Source organism: Phoca vitulina, unplaced genomic scaffold (assembly GCF_004348235.1).
Source record: "Phoca vitulina isolate PV1807 unplaced genomic scaffold, GSC_HSeal_1.0 scaffold9, whole genome shotgun sequence".
In the NCBI taxonomy this organism is placed as follows: domain Eukaryota; kingdom Metazoa; phylum Chordata; class Mammalia; order Carnivora; family Phocidae; genus Phoca; species Phoca vitulina.
This window is the reverse complement of record NW_022589712.1, coordinates 26,641,962-26,652,164: the sequence shown is the minus strand read 5'-3', so window position 1 is coordinate 26,652,164 and position 10,203 is coordinate 26,641,962.

Below are 10,203 nucleotides of genomic sequence, written 5' to 3'. Positions count from 1 at the left end.
CTATAAATAGACTAGTCTAAGAGAATTACTAAGGGAATATTTGGGCATTTGTTTGATTAAGGAAGGTAGGGAAGTAACTTGGAAAGAAATCCCCATCCCCACATAAATGCTGACACCTGCCCCAGCCTGGCCACTGCCTCCCCCTACCTCTGCCTCATAGTATTTCAACAAATTCTGTATTTCTCTATGTCTGTACACCTCTGCCAGAAGTTGCATCCTTTTTAAAAAAAAAAGATTTTTATTTATTTATTTGTCAGAGAAAGAGCACAAGATGATGGAATGGCAGGCAGAGTAGGCAGAGGGAGAAGCAGGCTCCCTCCTGAGCAAAGAACCCGATGCAGGACTCAATCCTGGGACCCTGGGATTATGACCTGAGCCAAAGGCAGTTGCTTAACCAACTCAGCCACCCAGGCATCCCGACTGTTGCATCCTTTATAGCAAGTATCATGTCCTGTACATCTTAGTTTCTCCACATAATAGAAATATCTGTGGTAGGAAGGGAGGTAAAGAGGATGGAAAGGAGAGAGGAAGAAACTTTTTTACTAGCTTTGGGACTTTCTCCTCACTGAGTTCTTCTTTACTTAAAGCTTGCCTTGACTAGGTTTCACTTCATAGCTGGGCAAGAGGGGATTCAACGTGGGAGGACATCTGACACAGATGATATAAATAAGTGGCAATTTAAAGTTCTCGGGCTTGACTAGAAGCTGGCGAGAATGCATGCCCTAGAAGGGTCCTGAGATCTGGGAGGGAAATTGGTGGTTGCTTCCCTCTCTAGTCAACCCTTCGTGCTTTAACCATAAGGGCACCTGATCCAACCTGGGCTTCCCCCTGGGAATCTGAAACTTTGGTGGTAACCCCAGGTACCGGCCTTCCCTTGATGAGGAAACCAAGACTCAGAAAGATTGAATGCCTGTTCAAGTTCCCACAGTTAGTAATGTGGTAGACCTCGTATCCAAATTCAAATCGGTTAGACTCCAAAGCCCCTTCTCTGGCTGCTACACACACTATCTCTTGAAAAAGATTATTTTAGCCACTGCCAAAAGCAATCAGGCTCTTTTCCCAATTCAAACCTGTGCTTAATAACACAGGCACTTCCTTCAATGTCTATGATAAGAAGACCAAAGCATGGGACGTGCTCATCTAATGAATTCAGTGCTTTCTTATGATCTTGCCCAATTCTTATAACATGCACTGCTCTAGAATTACCAAAGAGAATGGACATTGCTGCCCATCCTGCATCAGAACACTCTCTGGGCTCATTTTTCCATGTCTGTGCGCCTATTCTAGATGGATAACTCCTCTGAAGGAAGGATCATGTTCTATGTGCCTGGAGCTTCCAGGCACAAAATCAGAGCCTGCACCATATATTCCTTCCTTCTCTTCTGCAGGTGAGGAAGTAAATAAACTACTTATATTCACCTGTTAAAAATTCCTCGGATGTTATCTTGTTTGATGGGCCTGACCTGTGTTAAGAACACAATCTGAAAGAAGAACTACAATGTGAGAAAAGGAACAGGACACCATGCTAAGTAGCCCATTGGATCAGTAAACCTTTATTAAATACCAGCTTAGTGCTGGAGACAGAGAGGAACAAGAAAGCTATGCTCACACGTGAGCTGCTTGGCAGATGTGTAGAGAGGTAAAATAAGACTTATAGAATAACAAGATAAAATGATTTGGGGAAACAGAAGGGCACCAGGGTAGAGAGCAGCAGTCTTCAAATTGGAGTGTGTGTGCCCAGGATGTAGCAAGACTTCCCAGTGGTGTGTGGATGTAGATAGTTTGCAATAGATATTCAGATCCTCAACATCCATATTTCCTTCTTCTTAAAGTTGATCTGCTTGAGAACCTGCTTTTGGTAAAAGTATCATGTTATGTTTCTTTTCAAACATAGAAAATATCCTCATACTGTGATGAAAATTTGTGGAGACACTGAAGTGGGAATGGAAGACAAAGGAGAAAAAGGAATTACAGTGTATAAAATCCCCAATTGTTAAAGAAAAGCCTGTCCATGTATTTTTTCTCCCAAAGGATGATAATGATGGCTGCCAAAAATATGGTACACCTACTTTCCACTGGATACATTTTAGAAATCAATATAACATTTTAATTGAAATCTACTGTTTACAACACATAAGAAATTACAACCTTTGGCACTATTGAAGCTTATTATGAAAAATTGCAGAATATCAAGCTGAAAATACACAGGGTGGCACATAGTTTTTTAAAATGATTTTAGGGGATCAAAGCAAAGATGTTTGAAGATCGGTGCTGGAAGAGGACGGATATCTATGTTAATTGCCAGGATTGGGCCACTGAATGGGAAGGAGTACAGTAGGTAAGGGAGGCTAAAGCAGCCTGGGAATGCTAGGGGTGACCGCCATGATGGAGTGTGGGAGAACTTTCCCAAGGGGACCAGCATGTGCCACGCCTCAGAGCAAAAGAGAGCCTGGAGCCTTTAGATATGATAGTCATGTACCTTAAACACAGGCAAATGGTGGAAAAGGAGACTGGGAAGGATGGTAGAGATTCACCAAAGGAACAAATCATCTACCTTAGTAACCCATCTCATTCACCTACTTTGTCACGATTCTGGGCTCAGGGTCATGGTTGAAATGGACTTGAGTCCAGTGAACCTGGGATTACAGCCCAGCTCTGTTCCTACTGTCTGTGAGAAGTTGAACAAATGGTCCTCTACGTCTTCGTTTCAGTGTCTGTAAAAAGAGAAGAATTCAGAGTACTTACTTCACAGAGCTGTTCTAAAAATTAAATAAGAAAACCTATATAAGCATTTGGCACAGTGCCTGTTATATAATAAGCACCAAGAGATACTGGCTATTTATATTATTATTCCTAATACTTTATTCTGATCCTATCATCCCCTGCTTAAAATCCTTGAATTGTTACATTTTGCCTTCAGTATAAAAAGCCAAACTCTCTCAAGTTGTCTGCACCTTCCCTTTCCCTATGTTTTAGTGGCAGCACCTACCCAGCCCTCTCCCCAGAACTGAAACGAGAGAATAAAGTAATATCACCATGAGCAAGTTAAAGTGTCACAGATGATGCTGCAAAAAAGGGCTCTAGTGACTTCTTCCAAGTCAGGAAATCAGGGAATCTGTCCCTACACCCAGCTCTGTCCCCATCTCTCTGCTGTCCCTGCACCCAGCCCTGTCCCCCCAACCATCTCTCTGCTGTTCCTGCACTACACCCAGCCCATACCCCCACCATCTCTCTGCTGTGCCAGTCTCATGCTCTGTACAATTAGTGCTTGGGATGTCAAATATTTGATGAACTCATCTTGAAATGATGCAGAAAAGAGGTAACATAATCCAATTCTGAAATGACAAGTCTGTATCGAGGGACAATGAAATAGAGATGGGAAGTTAACAAGTGATTTTGAAATATGTGGTTGGAATTGCCCTAATCAAAATATCTTTTAGTTCCTTTTTACTCTCTTATTTTTCCTATTTTATTTTATTTTATACTATTTGAGGGAGAAGCTTTTCAGATGGGAGCAGGACAGCCTTTATCATTAGACTTATCTGATTTTTCCATGCTACCTCCCCACTTTCCTCTCTCCTCTGGCAGGGAGGAGGCCATTAGCTTTGTCTCACGGATGACTAGAAGGCCTGGAATCTAGCATTTGTAACATCCTGACTCTAATCACAGGTTCTCTGTGTGTACACTCAAGCACAGGGGTGTGTGTGTGTGTGTGTGTAAGGAGGGGTTTCAGGAGAAAGGTGGCAGAACTCATTATCCCTGCCCCAACAAACTTCGTGTGTCACCCATGATGCTCAGACTATGACAATAAACATGGGGAGGCACAGGACATGTTTCAGCTACATCCTAGGAGTCTAATCTAAAGAAATTAATATCTGATTAAATGAAACAGGTGAGGGAAAAAGAGATATCTAAGAAAATGCGCATACCTCTTGCTTTGGTGACTAAACGGATAACTATGCCATTCATTAACACAGGAGTTATGGGCTCAGTGATTGAATTTATATATTTGAGGACCTTCCAGAAGATAGTTCAATGGAGATAGTGAGTAGACAGTTGGATATATGAGTCTGAAGAACAGGTGTGAGATCAGGGCTCAGGGTACAGAATCAGTTGTAATTAAAGCTGCTGGTTATTGATGAGCTTGCCCAGGTAGAATAGATACTGTTGAGAAAAGAAGAACAAAGACAACCTTATCAAGTTGCATCATTTGAAGATAAGAAGCCACAAAAGAATCAACAGGTTAGAATGAAATCCAGAGAGAATATTATCTGAATAACTAATAGAAGAATGGAAGTCACATGTGAAAGAGGTAGCAAACAGGACTCATTCATTCACTGATTCATTCATTCATCAAACATTGGATGCCTAATATGTGCCAGAGATTGTTCTAGATGCTAGGGACAGAGGTAAAAATGAAACCAACATGTTCTCAGGGAACTCTGTTGTTGAGTCAGACAAAATAGAAAACAGACACTTACAATACAAGATATAAGGGATAAATGTTCTGAGATGGCATGGGTACCGCTGGGCTTTAGCGACAGTGCCTTCAGTGGAGTGACAAGGGCAATTATAAGCTCGTGCTGCTGTGACATTCAGGGAACTTGGTTCTCAGCAAATAAGAGAGCAGGAGTAATAACTAAGGATGAATATGGGTGGGGAGAGGTGTTATTGTTGAAGATAGAAAGATAGAAATAACTTGAGTTTATTCAGGAAAGGGAGAGATAAGAGATCAGACATAAGAAGGGATTCACTGATCTATAAGTTCTCTGGGGGGGGGGGGGGGGCGGTGGAGCGAGGGAGGAGGCAGAGACGAGGTGGGGAGGAGATTGGAATCCGGAGTACAGGAGAGCCTGTCTTTCATAGAGAGAGCTGTCAGGAAGAGGATGGATGGGTGGATAGATAGACAGGTAAACTTTGGAACCAGAATGGTAGCTTCTTAAGTACTAGAAATCATCAATCAGCAGATAGAATTATTAATCACATCTTTCCCTCCACTCATATGACCAAAAAAAAAAAAAAACAAAAACAGTGAGTAAAAGGATTCACTTGAATGAGCAACCTCAAAGGCCTTTCAAAGAATCTTGTAGACTTTGCTGGAAACACTTTCATCAGCAGCCTGATACATGGGAACTGGGTCTGTGTGGCTCTGCTGGGAAGTGCTTGATCGCCGGGGGCCACAGCACTCCAGAAGAAGGGGGCTTTCTCATATCAGCAACTCTGAGGCCCAAAGGTCACCAGGTCTGAGGAAACAATACATCCATTTCCTCCCCACACGCTTCCTTTGTAACATTAGCACTCAGCCTTCTGCCACTACCGCTTCGTCGAAACTTCTCCCTTGAAGGTCACCAGTGACATCTTCATTGCTAATTCAAATGGCCTTTTCTTCCACCCCGTTCTCAACATCCCCCATAGCCTATTGTTTGTCAAAGTCATTCCGGTGACACCAACACAGTTGGTCTCTCTCTGAAACTCTTTCTGGCTTCCATGACACTGCAGTACTGTGATTTTCCTCCTACTTGTGAGCAAAAGGTAATTCCTAGAGGACGGAAAAGTAACGTTGGGAGGGTAATTCAATGAAGGATGCATTGGTGTTCATTCTCATGAAGGCTACAGGCCCAGCAAAGTCTGGCCTCCTCTCCCGTGAATCTCCACTCACTCCACCCCAGCCACACTGTCGTCGCTGTCCTGGGAACTCATCCGACACCCTCGTACCTTTGCCATGTACTCTGCGTGCTGTGCTCTCCCCTCTGATATCCTCGTGGCTCTCTCCTTCACCTCTGCAATGTGTGTTTACTGCATTTTTTGAGAATCTTCAATTCTGCTCAGAAAATCAAAGTGATGGATAAAACTCTTAAGATATGCTAAATACAGTAAGTGTCCTATGAGACATGTTAAAAATAAACATAATGAGCGAGGTATATGATTTTAAAGGCATGGAATAATTCAAAGTGTTATTTCTACAAAGAAAGGGATGGAAGGACCAAGTAGTAAGGTACTGATCATGCCACCTCCAGGCTGACGGCTGTGTAATCTCAAATTGGCCACCCCTTGGTGATATGCATTATGATAACCTATATGATTGAAGCATCTGATTTGGTCTGTGAACCTTTCTTCTCCACAACAAAATAGCTGGCCTGGTACTTGCAGGTCCCCCCGCGTCAAAGTCATTTCCCACAACAGTCTTCTCCAAGTCTTTGTTTAAATGTCACCTTCTCAGTGAGGCCTATCCTGACCACCTATTTAATATTGCAATTCTGATCACCAGCCCCCTTATCCCACTCTATCATGGTTTTTTTTTTTCCCTTGGCAGATAGCATTTTCCAACATTTGTCATTTACTTATTTATTATGTTCATTGCTTATTGTCTGTCTCTCCCAGTAGAATATAAATCCTCTTGATTTTTGTCTGTTATTCAGTGATAGCCCACCTTCATAAAACAGGGCCTGAAACATAATAGTCAATCAAAACTTGTTGTGTTGAGTTGTCATACACCAGGCAGGAGTAAAGGAAATGGCGTAAGTGCCGGCGTATACAGGTTGGTGCTCACAGATTACAAAGATGTGAAAATCAGCATCAATGTCAGCATTGAGCAACAACAATGATGAAAAGTTTATACTGCGCAGCCACAGGAAAAGACTAAACAACCAAGAGTAATGTCAGTGGGGAAGACAGGAATATCAGGAAATTCTAATAACAATCTTTGGATACAGGGGGTAATGTTGAGCGGAGGATTAACTTTTGCTCCTGTATCAGTGGACGCTTACAAGAAATAGATTTTTCATCAGTTTTATCAAACTATGTTTTTGAAAACACCTCTTTCTAAATTTAGCTGCAAATTCCACTGTTCATAAGGGCTACACAGATAATTAAGTGAAGCAAGAGGAGAGTAACAGAATAGGGCGTGGTATGGATTTTGGTGAAGTGGAAAGCCCACACCCCTTTAAAGACAGCATCCCCTCCTTGGCTTAAGCCAAAAGATGAGATACAGGAATGTAGGCCCAATGTTGCCATATTCAAGAATGTTAGAAATCCAAATTCTTTTTTTCTTTTCAAATTTCTCAATTTTCACAACTCTGAGCCAAACAAAAACTACTATTTTGGCCTGACAGTTATGACACCTGGATTATATTCAAGACTTTCCGACATTCGTTGTCAACCTCCATTTCCAACCCGTATGATCTCTCATTCTCCACATGAGTCTTCCACTCCTTTTAGCCACCTGTACCTTGTACTCTCAATACCCTGGCGCAGCCCAGCTGCTCCTCAGAAGATGACCCTAGATAGAATGGAACCCAGCCCTGCCCATTTTTCTATTCCATCTCTCTCATTCTTCATTCCCTAAAGACGCACATATCAAGAGCCATCATACTCCAACAATTTCTCAATACTCTAGTCTGCAGTGTGCCTTGTAATTTTTATGGCTTTTGAAATAGATCATCTACAGCCTTGTGACATTACACACCTTTCCTATGTATGTGTGTCGTTCCCCTAACTAGACTGTAAGATCCTCAAGGGTTAGTGGCTGGTCCTAGAGCATGCACAGACCATGGTGTAGAAAGATCAGGTTTAACCTGGCCTTGGACACCTACTAAGAATGTGACACTGAGCTAGTAACTAAACCCTCAGCCTGTTTCTTCACCTATAGAATGCAAATAATACTTCTTCATAGAGATCCTGCGAAATATAAATAAGATGAACAGAAAATGGACATTCTCAGTGGATAGAAGAAGTGTCTGGCACATAATAAGAATCCCACCAGCATTAATTGCTTTCATTTCTATAAGAAAAACCTCAATCTGAAGATTTTCAATGCCTGAGGCAATCACCATTCCTACGATCTCCCTTTCCAGAACTCTCTGCTATGCCACATTCATTAGACAAGGGAGAGCAAGTAGTGGGGATCAACAGGAGGCCAAGTAAGTAGGGGGTGGTCAGTGGAGAATCAAAGAGCCAACCCTGAAAGAATTTTTCTCAGCTCACGGACTCCGACGGGCACTGAACTCCTAGCAGGCTCTCTGTTGCTCTCATACCAAGGCATTCCTGCCATGTGCGCCTGATTATTCTCTACTTGAATCATGTCTTATTTCCTCACTCAATTAAACATGGAAACCAACATGTGCGACCTCTTTGAAGGAGACTAAATAAAGTCTTAAGTGCAAGCTGATAATGATGCTAATGTAAGACTGACTTAAAAAGACTAGAGCCCTTTGTAAAATGTATTCATTCTCATAGTTTCCCAAAGAGACAAATGCTTTTATAAGGTCAAATGTCTATCTTATACTCACACTTCAAGGCTGTGAATAAATGTGGTTATAGTGCTGGTTTCCTCTCTCGGAAATTTCCTACATCAGTTGCTTGGTTATTTCCTTTTCTTTAGTTAAATATAATCTAGCTGAATGTGGCCTTTTTTCTTTGTTCTTTTCCTTTTCCCTCTCATTGCCTCCCCTCCCACCTTCCCTCCATCCCACTTCCTTTCTTTTCTTCCTTTGTTTGTTGCTTCCCTCTGCATTCATTCCTTCCTTTCTTTCCAATTATAGGAATAAGAAGAAAAATTCTCAGCTATGGTTCCTTTCTAGCTCTTTATCTATTTGAGCTCTGGAAACAGAAATTCGTCATCTACTTAAAAAAAAAAAATAACATCGTGCTGCCATCTTGTGGTAAACTGAGATATTCAGCAAGTCAAATAAATGCTGAGTTCAGAATTACCGAAATACCTAAAAATGCACAGCTGTGCAGTTGGGGCCCCAGTTAACTAAGAATTGATGTTATCTCACCTCGTGGTTTAACAGTGAGGGCCCCAAGCTAAGGCCGCCTCAAGCCCTCTATTCCTCCCTGCCCCCAGGGCCTATGATTCTCCCAGGAAGGAGGAAAACTTACTGTTCCCAGACTGAGTCTTGAGTATTGAATAAAACCTTTTACCTAGGCCTATGGCACGTTTTAGGTCTTTAGAAGGAACTTCTCAAGTTTTGAGTAGTTGGAGTTCTTTTCTCTCAAGTCATCCATGGAGATTCAAGACCTACTTATTAATGGGGGGGGGGGAGGGGAATTGCCCTAAGTCAGGATGTTTATGTTAATCTAGATGAGTAACCAAAATTTAAATGGTTTGGGAAAGACAGAAAACAACACAAAAAAGTTGTCGAGATATTTCTAAGGGCCAAAATAGTACGTGTTCAATTAAACAATACAAATGTCTATTGCTTTATCATAGCAGGGGGATCACACAAAAAGTTGACATTTAATGAAAGCTCTAAACAGTATGGATCCCTCAGGGGATGTTAGGGCCTCAAACTCAGCAGATCCAAAATGAAATTCACTCGGGACGCCTGGGTGGCTCAGTTGATTAAGTGTCCAACTCTTGATTTCCATTCAGGTCATGATCTCAGGGTTGAGAGATGGAGCCCTGCACTGGGCTCCAGGCCTAGTGTGAAGGCTACTTAAGGTTCTCTCTCCCTCTGCCCCTCCCCCAGTTCTCTCTCTCTCTCCCTATTTATTATTTTTTTGTAAGATTTTATTTATTTATTTGACAGAGAGAGACACAGCGAGAGAGGGAACCCAAAGAGGGGGAGTGGGAGAGGGAGAAGCAGGCTTCCCGCTGAGCAGGGAGCCCGATGCGGGGCTCGATCCAGGACACTGGGATCATGACCTGAGCCGAAGGCAGACGCTTAATGACAGCCACCCAGGCGCCCCTCTCTCTCCCTATTTCAAAAAAAAAGGTTTCCCTTCCTACCTGCACCTGTAGTTCTCCTTTCATAACAATCCTCACGCTGATAATTCATTTTTTAATTTCTATTTTTCCTGTTACAAGAGGGTAGGGGCTACAGGCATTTTGCTTGCTACATATTGAAAGCTCAGAAATACGTATTTAACTTACCTTTGAACATGGTTTTCAGCAACAGCAAAGTAAGATTCTAGAGTGGGAAAGACTAGGCCCCCTGCCAGTTTCCAGATAAGAAACAGGCCCAGCGAGGGGCGCCTGGGTGGCTTAGTTCATTGAGCGTCTGACTCTTTATTTTGGCTCAGGTCATGATCTCAGGGTCAGAGGATAGAGGCCTGTATCGGATTCTCCTTTTCCCTCTCCCTCTGCCCCTCTCCCTGCTCGTGGTCAATCAATCAGTCAATCAAATCTAGAAAGAAAGAAAGGAAAGAAAGAAAGAAAGAAAGAAAGAAAGAAAGAAAGAAAGAAAGAAAGAAAGAAAGAAA